A 15,637-nucleotide genomic window follows, 5' to 3' on the forward strand; every position below is an offset into this window, starting at 1 on the left:
TGGTCCCGGGGGACCAGGGCGCTGGGCGCCCTGGTCCTGAAGGACCAGGGCGCTGGGCGCTCTGGTCCCACCTCCCGGGACAGCAGGGTGCAAAGGAGGTTCAGGCCAGGGTGCAAGAAAATGCAGTTTTCAGTGTCATAAGCAAGTTTCAGGGTCTCCATTCAGGTTGCGTGTTGCGTCACCATCGTGAAGACCGAAATGCAGTCGAAATTGCAAGTGTCACAATTTTAGGATGCTACAAATATTATCCTTTACAAAGAAGAAAAGCTGAGTTTGGGAATCCATTTTTCTCTATTGGGTGTTTCTTACCTAACCCACTTGTCTAATAATAAAGAAAAAAAAATAACACAACTTCAAGGAAAGTGAACCCCAGTTTCCCTATATTCTGCTAAAATTTATATGCCCCCGAATCCATTCAAAAAGCGTTGCATAATAAAACTATTAAAATACTTAATATCCCTATCAAACTCCATGAATGGTAAAGCCAGATGTATGCTCACTCAAGTTATAGCCAACTGGAAAAAGGAAAAAGGAAAAAGAGGAAGGTTCAGGAATCCACTTTACTCCATTGTGATTTTTTTATCATACCCACTTGCAAAATAATTACACAACTTCAATCTCAATGAGCCCTAGTGTCCTTGTATTCTGCTTAAATTTATAAATTTATAATCCTATGATTCCGTTCAACAAGGATAGCTATTATCCCTATCAAATTCCCACGGGTTTCATTTAAAGAATACTTCATTCAATATTCGATACAAAAACTCAAATTCAATTAGAAATGCAAAATGTCAGTACAAAATGAATTTGAAAAATAAACACGGAATGCATAGGATAGGCCTAGTGCACCAGTAGGCAATGTAAGAAGGCTACAAGCCATGCTGATACTGTAATACTATTATGCAAACGGAAAAAATGGAGCATGCCCAGGTTTTGTAACTGCCATGAAATGCAATGGTTGTAATATACACACAAATTTTGTCTTGAGTTATTTGTTGCAACTGCACAAACAACCTTGAAGGTGAAACCCCTACCAGTTGCAGGGAAATAAGAATGGAATTGGTATTATGCAGATTTCTATCTACATTTGCAAAAAAGAGTCCCGAGCTTTAACCTATAAGTGCACACCAATGGAAGGGTCAAATTGAATAGGATTATAGAATTTTCCCTACAAATATTTGATAGGCGAATGGCTGACTTGGTGGGAGGATGGTTTGCCCCTCGAAATTGTTTGTTGGGATCAAAGAGTAGTTAATGGGTAACAAGACCAGCCTGTAGTGGTGTGCAGACTAAAAAAATTCCTCTTAATCACGGCTTTCAAAATTCATAAAGATCCCTAATGCAAGTGGACAACAAAACTGTCCAATCTGATATTGATTTGCTGGATAAAAAAATTCATATGCATTACAGAAACACCTCAAATTCCTGCCATTGTTGTGGCGAATTTTGTGGACAACGGAATATTAAAAAAAAAACATTTCCGCTCTTCTGCTTCGTTTCAAGCGAGAAATCTATGATTTTGTAAGGAGAATTTTTCTCAACACAAGAACGACATTGAGGACAAAGTGTCTGTGCAGAAGGGTATCAGTAGCCTTAGCCTATGCATTGGCCATAGAGCCAAAAGTCTTGAAAATGAAAATGAAGCTAAATGAAAATTCTTCAAATTAAGTCACAGTAAACAAAGCTCCTGCAAAAAAGTCTGGATACTGTTCTCTAAAACCCCTGTCAGTGAACAAATAAATGAATGAAAGTCTCAGGCAATAATCAGCGATTCTGGAAAATACCCACATTAGTAATAACAATGAAGTTGAGCAATAAAAAAAATAGGGGTTTTAATTAAAAAACAAATAATGAAATTTTTTACTAACAAAAACAGAGAAACAATGGTAGCGTTCTGCAACTAAGAATTGTTGACAAATCATACCTGTATTTATGCAGTCTTCTTAGGAAACTTTTCGCAAACAAAATGGTCTGCTTCCTTAAATCTTTCACCCTGCCAAATGAGAATGCAACAAAATTGTAGAAGCAATGAACGCAGTGTAGTTTTTTTAATGAATGACACACAGATTAAAACTGCCACGAATGCCAACTGGAGTCATTAAAAAACCTGTACAAATGCCTGTTTCAAGTTACAAAATCATTAATGAAATTGTACAGAGCACTTGCGGTAAGCATAGTGCCAACTAATTTCTATATTTTTTGTTATTGAAAATTTATTTAAGCCCCCAGGAAAATTCTATCAGCCAATAATGTTTTTAGGAAAAAATTAAAGTAATTTGAAAAATAAAAAATATCAAAAGAATCATACTTAAAACTTTAGAATTAAATATTTTTTATTTCATTTGACAAACTAATTGAGTTACATGAAAACATTAGTTCCCTGCTTAAGGCAGGGACTAATAAGATAACAATGAAATTAGATAAGTTTGATCTTATTTGTAGGGATACTGTGGGTGGGGTTGGTATGAGGAAGAAGATAACTATAGAGAAGGAGGTGGTAGGGAAGGCTACTCCATTAATAATAGAGGCATCAAAGAAAGAGGTAGGACCAGAAGGACAAAGTTCTATAACTATCATAAACTAGGACATTTTATTAATGAGTGCAAAATAAAAAAAGGAGAAAACTCCACCTATTGTTTTTGTGGTGATAAATGGCGTGATATATTTCTAGTTGTCGCAAACTTAGTCACTCTATAAGAAGTGTTGGAGCCATGACTAAAATGTGAATAATTGTCTAGTCTAAATGTAACGGATGACGCTAAAGTAGTAATGAATAGCTAAAGTAAAGGAGAAAATGTTAGACAATCTAAGAAATCAAATATAGAATAGGAGAATCCTCAATGAGAAAAGATAAATTGGAAAAATAATACAAAGGAAAAAAATAAAAAGGCCATGTAGAAACTTAAGAAAGAAGATAAAAATAAATTTCAATAGTTACTTGGGGTTGGATTAATAGAAGCATATCCTAATATAATCTCATGAAAGTGAAGAAAAATATTTAGGTAATGATGAAAATAATTTGGTGAGAAGGAAACTAAAAGAGATAATTAAGAAAAACTAAAAGGAGAGGATGATAGTAAGGTATTTTTCATAGTGAAATAGGTCTATAGATTGAAAGAATTTGAAACTTTGGTAAAATAAGAAGAGGTTAGAGTTCAAGGGTTGAATATCATGAAGTTGGATATGGTTAATGGAAAGAAAGTCATGAAAGATGGAATAGGGAGTTTATCTAGCTTCATCCAATTAGTGTTACCTTCTACAAAAAGGGAGAGACTAAGTTTAGATGACAAGGAGTGAGGAAATTCAAATACTTTACTTAATTACTTGATTAGTGTTAGCATTGCATTATGTGTTGTCATTGATGTCAAATCCTTTGGTCCGGATTAAGTCCGGATGTGGTATGATGAGCAGGAGTGTTTGATTTAGGTATGTTGTGTGGTTGGAAGTTTCCTAGTTTCATCGAATAAGTTTGGTATCTAAGAAGATGTTTTTATGTATTATCTTTGGGTCCAGAGTAGCCCGGAGCTCGAGGCCTTAGACCGGATACTAAAGTTGTATAACATGTGGATGCGTTTTAGGTCCAACCTTGGTGATGTATGTGTCGTGCTGATATATGCGATGTGGAACAGTGTGATATGGTGGGCACTTGTCATTCCTTACCACCACTGGAATGATTAGGGAAGACCTATTTTAGATCTTTGTCTTAGCTGACATTGAGAATTATGATTTCCAAAGACAGTATATATAGGAGTTTGAGTTGATGATCTCATATGTGGCTTTTTGTGTTGAAGGCATGTGAGATTGAAGGAACCAATGATTGTGTGAGTATAGTTGCGGGTATCTACCAAAAGAAGTTCAAATAGTAAAAGTTGTGCTTTATTGTGGTGGATTCAATTTGTCTTTGTTTCTTCTTCGATAGTGAGCCTTTCAGGGTGGTGAGCCCATCTGTAGTGAGTATATTGGCAATGAACCTATTAGGGAAATGATCCCACCAACAATGAGCACATTGGCACTGAACCACCTTTTGTAAAATAATCAACTTAATTGGTGTTTATATATTGAGAATTAGCATTCTCGGTGGTTTTCCCTTCTTGGGTTTCCCATGTAAATTCTAGTGTTCCTTGTGTCTAATCTGATTCTTACATGCATTTTCTATTTCTATTAATTTTGTTTAATATTCTAAATCTATGCATTAAGGTTAAAAGTTAAGTTTTCTATCAACTGATTCATGCTCCCCCCCATCTCTTAGCTGTCTGGATATTCAACAATTAGAATTGGTTTAGGGAGAAAATTATGTTATTGGTGTCCTTTGTAAAATTATTGGTTTTCTTGAGAAGAGAATGAGGCTAAATAAATAGAGGCATTAAAGGTCAACGACGAGATGGCCTTAAAATGATCTATCACCTATGTATAATCATATAGGGTAGTAAAAAGCATTATAAAAAAATATTTATGCAAGAAATTTTGATTGTGAAGATTTGGGAAAATATCGTAAAAAATACCCTCTTGATAGTAGAATTGAGAAGATAAGATACCTATGAAGTAATGCATTGATAATAAAATATTAAATCCATCACCTTCTCATTTCCACCTTGACTAAAATGCATTAAAATTGGTGAAACTAACTTACAATCCTATCTTGAGTTGAATGTGTTCCATGAAAAGATGAGTGAGATAAATGAAGGAACCCATATAATAGGTAGATAAATAACATAACCATTTAATGTTTTCTTCTTAATTAATAGATAAAGGATTAGCTATGAATGCATCATCAAGTCAGTAATCAATGTACATTGATATATAAAGGATTTAACATGTATCTTAAGATCTCTTATCCAATCATACACATATGCCAATGTTTAACATGATGAACTATGATACTTGTGGCTGATTTATTATAGCCAAGCATATTATGTTGTGAAAGAGGTTTAAAGTTCCATCTCCTAGGGTATAAGTTGATGGGAGAATAGATAACTAGTATTGCATCATTGGTATTTTGTTAAGTAGGTGGTAAACGATATTGTTAGGGGCATAGGTTGGGATATTGAGTGTAGGAGAAGAAAGAAAAATCATGTTTTGACCTAAGAGTGTGGCAAGGCTTGTGAGTTTCATGGTAAAATAGGAGAGGAAGTGAAAGTAGTGGTAAGAGAGGATCAATAAATATAAGTGAAGGGTAAGGGTTGAAAGTGTTGCATATAGTGGTAGGAGTTAAATTATTTGCCTAAAGGGACATGATCATAGCTAAAAGGAGGAATGGAGAGAGATGCATAAATGGTAGGAATGTGGGTTCAGGTTCGATAAGAAGGTGTAGGCATGTAAATTTACGTAAAGAAATATTAAGTGGTGGAAAAAACAAAATAAGTTGGCTAGGAAAGTAAGTTTAAGGTAGGATAACTAAACTATAAAAGGACATGATTTTAGATTATATATCTTATACCTTGTAATATCTCTAGCCCCTCAAGATGGGTGATGCTTGTTGAGCATTGAATTTAAATCAATAGAATTATGTGGTTTCAATTGAAGCTACAAATTTTTCTTTAAAAAAAAATGAAGTCAACCATGCCCTTAAGAATTTCGATAGAACCCTTGGCATTTTCATCGACATCAGAATGCAAAAAATTATTGCTCAAAACAAGGCCATTGAAATACATACTAATCCTTCACCGAAATATCTAGTTTGACCAAAATGGTACATCTGTTGTATCGAAGAAACCTATCAGTGTTTCATCGACAAGTGACTTATCGAACAGACTTGGGCCTCGATAAGTTCCAAAATTGGCTCATCAAAAATATTATTTTTATCAACAGATGGTATGTCGAGGAAACCGCAGGAAGATCTCATCGATAAGACTTTTTGAGGAAAACAGCGTATCGAAGAGACACAAAAGATGTTGACCGAATAGAGATTTCTCATCGAATAATAAGGGATCGATTAAACACGAGAGATTACCATCGAGAACTTATTATCGGCCAAACATAAAGAGTCGAAGGAGAGTATTTTTATTTTATTGATAGGGGAAATTTCATCGACATCAGTCAAGATGTAACATGTGAGGTAGAGCCTTTCGATGAAAGTGAAGAGGTCGATGAAGTCACAAAGCTCCTTAATGATGATGGTAGTTTTATCAATAATAAGGAGACATCGATGAAACATGACATTTCGAGGGAAGATAAATTTAAGCCACCGAAGTACATGATTCCATCAAAAAGGGGTACAGCCATAAAACTAATGAGCATCGATGGCCAATATGAAGTGCTACTAGACGAATGATTACTTTCTGCCGTGAGGATCAATAGAAATCTTAATAAAGTCACTTCATCAAAAATTTAAATAAATGCCTCTGTAACCATTGTGCAACTGGTAATGGTAACTGATAAAATTGCCATGAATTCTTGATAAATTGGCAAAAGAGGAAACACTTCTGAACAACACTTTAAGAATTCGCAGCGAGCCTCAGAGAGCCAAAACGATTTGAGATCAAACTCACGAGTGGTCTACCCTAAATTCAAGTAAGTTTTTCACTCTCGGAGCTTTGTAGTGATAATGGATGGGTCATCTTCTAAAAATAATAGGGCTAGGAAAGTTAAAGAGACCTAGCCCCTGGAGCACAAACCTAAGAAGTAGAAAAAGGAAGGGTGCTCTTTGGCCCAGGACCTAATTGACCAATGTCCTGCGTCAAGCCTTAGGTCTAAGAAAATTAAAACAGATGAGGAAGGTTTGGAGGATAAAGGCTGAAAATTTAGCCAAGCAGTTAACCAACACCCAACAGAAGATGAACAAGTTGCCAAATGATGTCATTGAGCACAGGTTCAAAGCTATGTTGCCACATGCTAACCAATATTGGAAAGAGTACACAGGGACTATGAAAGCTCTAAAAGAGCATGAGAGATTAAAGAAGAGATTGGAAGATGTATTGAAGGACAATGAGGTAATGATTGTAGAAGAAAGAGCTCAAGGGGACCAATACCTGATGGAGCATGACAAATACACAGACACATTGAATAAAGATATCCAAATATTGGATGAAGACTGTATTGCAACGATACTGGTTATCTACAAGGATGTTTTCTGACTCCATTAGAGCAATGGCAAAAGGAATTTGCGTAGACTAAGGAGAAAGTCATGGCTAGATTTAACTAGAATGAAGATATAGCCCCACATGTCAACCGGGCAGTGTTTGATCTCTTTTCACTGGAAACAGATATGAAAAGAAAGAGCGTGGCCGTTAGATGCTATAAGAGTGACAATTATATTAATTATCTTGGCATGCTTAATCTCTTTATCTTTCACTTTGTTAAGCAATTGTAATCAGGTTGTTAATGATGAAGGGACCTAACTTTTCACAGAATAGGTGTTGCTCACTTATTTATATGAGCAAGTTTTGTAAAATGAAAAGGGGGGATTAGAAGAAGATACCAGACAAATACTATAGCCTCTAGCATACTATTGTACCATTTTGAAGCTTTAATAGAATCAGTCATTTTTCTCTGCATATGTGTTATGGATCATCTCATTATCTGTAGGCAGTTGTTTATGATATTATCTAAAGTAGATAAGGTTATTCATATTCTTACAGTGAAGTTTATGTTTTTACGTTATAAACTTGGATTAAAAGGATTTACTTGTGAATTATAATTTGTTGGATTTTTGATGATGTTGTGATTGTCATTGATGGACACACACTTATTTTGTGTACACTTTCTTGATGTATGGGTTATGCTCAACCGGTATTTGTTCCAACTGGTATTATGTATTATAGTCTTTAGACTATAAGTATTTTGCAGAAGATGTTTCTCGATCACAAACTGACTGAAGACCTAAAGCGGTATGAAGAACTCAAGCGGTTCAATGATCTCAAGCGGTACGAAGGAACAAAGCGGTAGTTAACATTTTTCCAGTCTTCACTTTTGACAACCGGTAATCGGTAAATTGTATGAACCGGTATTACTCTGTGATGAGTTACCAACTAGTATTTCTATGATGAGTTATCTTCCACCGACACTTTGACGGTGATTTTGTGTCTTGTTACCAAATTTGTCTAGATGCACTGAACCTAGGAACCTGTAATGTAATCCTATTGGACCGACATGAAATCACACTCCTTTATAAGGACATCATGTCTAGGGTGTTAGAAAATGATGAGGTTTTGTATGTGCGATCATAGAAGAGAAGATTAGGTATGTGTGAAGAGTAGGAGTGTGGAGATATTGAAGACTGAAGTAATGTTGAAATGCATTAACAATGAGATATCAGGGATCTAACCAAGCATATAGTGCTAGTATCTAGATCACTCACTTGTTGATTACTCACATCTTCAACAAGTCTGAAACCCTTAACCGGGTAGGCCTAGCAAAGCCTTTGTAAATCCTCTAACAAGGTGGTTCATAACTATGAATCTAAAATCCTCTCACAAGGTAGTCCTTAATAGGACTTATCTCCTAATAGAGATCTAGATTCCTAACAGGATCTGTTTTGGTGAAGAACATTGTATGACCTTAACTGGTCTGGTTTCTATTATGCAAATAGTTACTTGTGAGTTTTTGCTCATCGTAGTTTTTCGCATTTGGGTTTCCACGTCAAAACTTCTTCTGTTATGGTGACTATGATCTTGTGGGTGAATGCTTTGTTTGCTATTTGGTTTGTATTTATCTTAACCAGTTTATTCGTAAATCTCTCATACGGTTATCTACTAAATTGTTTAAGTGTTTGAGTTCAGTGGTTTTTGGTATACTAATTCACCCCCCTTCCCCCCCTCTTAGTATTCATCAATTGGTATCAGAGCAAACCTTTCTATAAGTCTAACCACTTGGAAGGATATATGGGGGAATACATTGTGAGGGAACTTACTCATCGTCTTACTCAGACTAAGAAAGCCTATGATGAACTGAAAGTCAAGTATAAAGCCTCTCTGGCAAAAAGAAGAGAGCATGTTGAGAAACTAATGGAGCTTACTAAAAATAGTTCTTCTGATGAAGCAGACATGGAAGCCCTAGTTGAAGAAGTTGAAGAACTGAATGAATCCAATGCCAACCTGAGAAGGAAACTGGAAGGATTGAATATCAAAATGTGTCAAGAGCTTGAGAACCGAAGGAAATATGAAGATCTGGTAAAAGACAAAGATCATGAGGTCTCCAAGCTAAAGCAAGAAATCAGTGCCCTTACCGCTCATCTCCAAGAGAGTATAATGGAAAAAGAAGAAATGCAAGGTCAACTAAACATGGCTATTTCTGAGAATGCAACCTTGAAGGAATCCAGTACTTCTATTATCAAAGAACTCACTGAGACAAAGGAGATACTTGCCAAATTCAATCAGAGTATTGCTAAGATAGAGAAAAAGCTTGAATCAGCAAAACCGGTAAACAATACTCCTGGACTTGGTTTCTCCGGTTATGAGGAAGGTGAGACCTCTAGAACAAAAGATGTAGCATCAAATAAGCATCTGACATCAAAGGATAAAGGTAAGAAAAAGTTTAAACCTATTTTCTTGAATTGTCTCAAAGAAGGACATACTGCTAATGTATGTAGAAATAAGCCCTACAATAACTTTCCTTATTTTCTAAACAATAAGCCCACATCCAATAGATTCAATGGAAACTGTTATGCATGCAACAAGTTTGGGCATAGAGCATTTGGATGCAGGTCTATTGTGCACAACACTGGGAGATATCCTCAAAGAACTCAAGGAGTCACTAGTACATTCGGAGCTGATTTCCAACGGCCGTTTGTCGGATTTGCGACAAATTTTCATCGGAGTGTCGACAAAATCAAATGTCAAAAACTCGGCATCGGATTGGTCAACGATGCCATGCTCGTCAGAAATACAACAATCCAATGGACTCTACCGATGTTGTATGTCTTCTGATTACATCATTGATCAAAAGCTTGGTATTCGTCGTAATTCCGACGATGATAATTTTTATCAAAAAAAAATTATTATTATCGATGAGACCCAGCGATGTCTCATTGATACAAAAGAGCCATCGAAGGAAGGAAATGTCGATGAATTCTAGAAAGGACTCACCGAAGATAATAACTTCATCAACAAAAGATATCGAAGAAAGCAGAGAGGGTCTTCATCAATGGGAAAAGTTCTCGAGGAAATAATACTATCGGTGCAACATAAATAGGACCCACCGAAAGGAGCGTTTTCTTCGAAAGAATAATATCGATCCAAATTCAAAGGGTATCGATGAGACCCAGCGATGTCTCATCGACATAAAAGATCCATCGAAGGAAGGAAACCCCGATGAATTCTAGAAAGGACTCACCAAAGATAATAACTTCAATGACAAAAGATATCGAAGAAAGCAGAGAGGGTCTTCATCGATGGGAAAAGTTCTCAAGGAAATAATACTATCGGTGTAACATAAAAAGGACCCACCGAAAGGAGCATTTTCATCGAAAGAATAATATCAATCGAATTCAAAAGGTATCGATGAGAACCAGTGATGTCTCATCGATATAAAAGAGCCATCGAAGGAAGGAAACATCGCTGAATTCCAGAAAGGACTCACCGAAGATAATAAATTCATCGACAAAAGATATCAAAGAAAGCAGAGAGGGTCTTCATCAATGAGAAAATTTCTTGAGGAAATAATACTATCGGTGCAACATAAAAAGGACCCACCGAAAGGAGCATTTTCATCGAAAGAATAATATCGATCTGAATTTAAAAGGTATTGATGAGACCCAGCGATGTCTCATCGATATAAAAGAGCCATCGAAGGAAGGAAACGTCAATGAATTCCAGAAAGGACTCACCGAAGATAATAACTTCATCGACAAAAGATATCGAAGAAAGCAGAGAGGGTCTTCATCGATGGGAAAAGTTCTCGAGGAAATAATACTATCGATGCAACATAAAAAGGACCCATCAAAAGGAGCATTTTCATCAAAAGAATAATATCGATTAGACAAAAGGAAGCTACATCGATAAAAGATATCGATGAGGATATAGGTTTCGAGGAGGTTAAAAGGCATGTTCTTGATATGCGTGGTTTTGCTGATGTAACTTTATCGATGAAGAATGATAAGGGAAAATAAAGAAAAGCTTCAGTGAGATAATAGACTCATTCATCGACGGGGCATAGTGATATCGATGAAAGAAGTATTTTGATGGAAAAATAAAGGAGGACATCGAAGCCCAAGGTTTCTTCGACATAAGACCCGATGGATATCAGATATGTTTCGATGAGGAGATAGCCATACTAACCGAATACAGTATTTTGATGAAGGGAAAAATACTTGATCGAAGTAATATTCGAAACAAAAGTACTGTCGATAGAAACAAAGAGATTGATGGACTAAAGAAACAAATGATCAAAAGAAATATCCTCATCGAAATGATTATTGATTTCCGCATGGATAATCAGAAACAAATCCTAGGGAAGGTCACATCACCATTAAATTCAAACATGTGCTCGAGTGACCATTGTCCAAACCGCCATTACTAACTGATTAAATACGCCATAAGTAGTGGATCAACATCAAAGGACACAACATTAAGGAATTCACAGGCAATGAACTGAAAGAAGGAATTGGGTGAATTCACAGATAAAGCTCAGTAATTCCAAGTAAGTTGTTTGCACACAAACCTCTTTTTTAAAATTCAAATGGAATCATCATCTAAAACTAATAAGACCAGAAAGGGAAAAGAACCTATCACTACAGAAGAAAAACCTAAAAGACAGAAAAGGGAAGGGTGTTCTTTGGCCCAGGACCTGATTGACGAGTGCCCATCATCCAGTTTGAGGTCAAAGAAGATTAGAGCTGATGAGGAAGGCCTGGAGGACCGGTTTGAGGATCTTGGAGACATATGGACAAAATTGAGAGGGTATGAACTATTCATATATGGGTACAATAGAAGAGTTTCCCCTCAACCTATCAACAATTTATGGTGATTGAACTTAGGAAGGTTAGTTGTGTCTAATGTATTTGTGAATGTGGAACTCATGAAGGTATTGGCAAACAATTATGACCCTAAAACCAGGACCATATATAACTACATGGGTGAGCCAATTCTTGCAATCACAAAGGAGGTTATTGACACCGTGTTCAAGTTGGATTGGGGATTTGAAGAATTGATATACCTCAAGAAGTTAACAAGTGAATATTTTAACCTAGAGCACATTTACAAAATGTGGAGACTCCCTATACATAGACCTAGGAATGCAGGGTCCTTAGTGCTACTAGGTCAGGATGACAAAGCTCCCTATGATGTCAACTCTTTCCATCCATATTTCAAGTATACCTATTACTGTGTTGCCCAAGTGCTAGGGGTAAAATCCCATCCTTTGATGGATATTGCAGCCATGGTCATTTGTGTCGATTTGCAGTCTAAGGATCCCCGCTTCTTTGATTTTTCTGCTTATTTGGTTGAGGTTTTGAATCATGGGTTAGAAAAGTTAAAGGGGGATGCCATCAATGTTCATTTCAAGCATTATTTCTTACTTATGTATATACTATTATATGTGCACCAAGATGAAGGGTTATAGCCAGAAGAGTTATGTGTCAGGACATATGACAATGTTGGGATGAGAAAACCAGTGCAACTATGGGTTTCTACATGGGACCAGAGGTATGTGAATAATCAATTTTGGCATTTTGAGGAGTTCTTTGTCAAGCCATTATATAGAGTGTTGGGATGCCCGTGTGATCATGCCCTTGCACCAGAGGTTCAAAGATTCCTAAGACCAAGAGATTTCATTGAAGATCCCTCAATTGAACATAATTGGGGAGATTGGTATTGCTTTTCAGATTGTACACAAGTCAGGATATACGGGTTCGAAGGGAGACCATACTTACTACCACTTACAGTCCCTAATAGAGTGGCTTGTCTAGAAATTGTGAGGCAACTGTCAATAGTGAGTACAAAACATCTGACAAGCCATGGGAAACAATCAATTGTACCTGGGTTGTTAGTATTTTTAGATTTTATTGTGAAAAGTTCAAAGAGTTATGGCCTGCTGCAGATAAAATTGGATTATTATGGCATGGCTATGAGGGACCCAAGGCCCAATTTTGATCCTGAAGGATACATAAGGATAGCCCGGTCATCACAAAAGCTGAAGGCTGGAGAGCATAAATCTTACCTACCTGATGGCCTCATTAAGAACATTGACAGAGAAGAGGCCAGAGTGAAGCGAATAAAGTTTGAGAAAGCAATGCAGGCTTACAAATGGAAGCTTTTTAGAAGGAAAATGGATGAGAATGTTCTACAAAAGATTGAAGACCCCTTGGACCTGGCCAACAAACTTATGGAGGATGAATTGGAAATACTTGAGGGAGTCCCGACTCATGTTTTTAGGGATTACATTGATACTATTAGGAATACAGTGCCTTTGGCTCATATGTCTCCTGCTTCCACATCTGGCATCATTCCATTCACTCCTCGAGAGGATTACCCCCCTGGTTATGTAGAGGATACACTGATAGACTTGGCAACAGGAGAACTAAATGTCCAAGAAGTGGCTGACATCAAATTCCTAGAGCATGAGGATTTCATTGTTGATAGTAACTTCATTGCTTCCAAGGAGTTCACAGCATTCCTCTATCAACATAAAAGATCTCAAATTAGGAATAACATGAGAAATAGTGAAGAAGAGCATAAGCTTCAAAAGTTACAATAGGAGATGGATCTTGTGATGAGAGAAATGACACCTAAGAAGGGAAGACAGTTGCTTAAGGAAGTTAGTGTGCTTATTATACTCTGGATGGGACATGAACTCTGCCTTGTTGTTTGATGGATTACTCAAGAAATAGGACCCAAGTAGGCAAATGATGCCAAAAGATATTGATAAACACTTTAGAGGATCAGGATATGATCCAGATCAGAAGGCTCTTCTACAGTGGGCTATCTATCCCAAAGATAAAAGACCTATATTGGTTAATACAAAAGAAGCTTTTGGATATTTGATGGTGCAGCAGGTTGGAAAGACTGACCCTAGAACAACTGCCAAACTAAATTTAGATGTCGCTAAACTGAACCAAGATTAGATAGAGTTTTTGGTCTGAGAAAATTCTACATACAAAAGCCTATATGAGAAAACCGATAAAGAAAAATAGAGGTTGCAAGAAAGATTGCTTTAGATTGATACAGGTACCAGTCAAACAGGGATGACATACGGTGTTGATAGAGATTCAATGGATGCCTTGACAGACGCTATGTATTGGAGGAACAGGACCAAAAAGACATCTCGACAAGTAAAAAAGGAACAACAAAAGATGGATAAGTTAGTTCTCAAGGTCGTTGAGCGTAGATTCGAAAGTACAGTGCACGTTGTAGAAATCTATTGGAAGACATACACTGGAACAGTCAAATCTTTGAAAGAGCATGAAAGGCTCAGGTCTCGGTTGGAAGGCATGATGAATGACAAGAGTCTGATGAATCCAGGTGAGAAAATTGAAGCTGAGGCTTACTTGAAGTTCCATGATAAATTGGCAAATCAATTCAGGAAAGAGCTTCAGAGGCTGGATGATGGGAATACCCCTAGGGTGCCCTCTTTTTATAGTAATGGTGAGTTAGTATCATTGGAACAGTTGAAACAAGAGTTAAATGATGAGAAGAATCGAGCAATAGCAGAGTTGGATTGGGACAAAGAATTGTCACTTTGTGTTAACCATATTTTATCCAATCATTTCCAAACAGAAAGTGACATGAGGACACTAAACAATGACATTCTAATGTATAAAGATGATAAGTACATTGAAAACATAGGAATTCTAAACTTGTTTATCTCCCAGTTTGTAAACAAAAGTGCTAATTAATAGTAATATTCTGAAAAGCCACGATTCTTGGTGACAATGTATACCCTCATATAAATGAGGGAACTTTTGTAACAATAAGGATCATTAGAGAAGAAGTATAATATAGCCTCAAGCTTACTATTGTACCATTTTGCGAACATACATAATATAATCAGTCATCTTTCCTTTGTGTATATGTTGTGGATTACTACATCTTTCTGTAGGCAGTTGCTTGTGACATTATCTGAAGGAGATAAGGTTACTTGTGTTTTTCCAGTAAAACTCTGTGTTTCATATTGTGGATTTGAATAAAAGATTTACTTGTGAATATAGTTTTGTATATAGTGCACCTGCATATTATCTCAACCATCGTGCGCCTGCATATGTATATAGTTTTGTTTATAGGTGGAAAGCCTGAGGTTCAATGTCGAACTTGGTTGCTCTGATACCATATGTAATATTCCATTAATTATATACTTAAAGAAAATAAATTGTGATCTATATTAAGATTAAAAATTGAGCATTTCAAAATAAAACATAACTACTTCAACTGAAGGAGAAAACTAACTAAATGTTCTTCAACATAATAAGAATCTAACTAATTTATCTAAAAGGAAGGTAATCTTTTAACGATAAAAAAAATTGAACAAATATTATTAAGTTAATCAATATGAGAAAGGAATTCAAATGGCAAGTTTCATTTTTGAGGGAAGAGATAAAGGTTCAAAGGTTACAATTCATTTAACTTTCCAACTGAAACTATTTGTATCAAGCCTCGACATAGTTTGGAATAGGGAGAGCATCATCAAGGGCTTCTGCATTCAATCATATACTTTCCAATCTCCCATGCCCCTTCCAATTGGAAGAGACCCAACCCTTCATGAGGGTGCA

This window comes from Cryptomeria japonica, chromosome 3 (genome assembly GCF_030272615.1).
Source record: "Cryptomeria japonica chromosome 3, Sugi_1.0, whole genome shotgun sequence".
Taxonomy (NCBI): domain Eukaryota; kingdom Viridiplantae; phylum Streptophyta; class Pinopsida; order Cupressales; family Cupressaceae; genus Cryptomeria; species Cryptomeria japonica.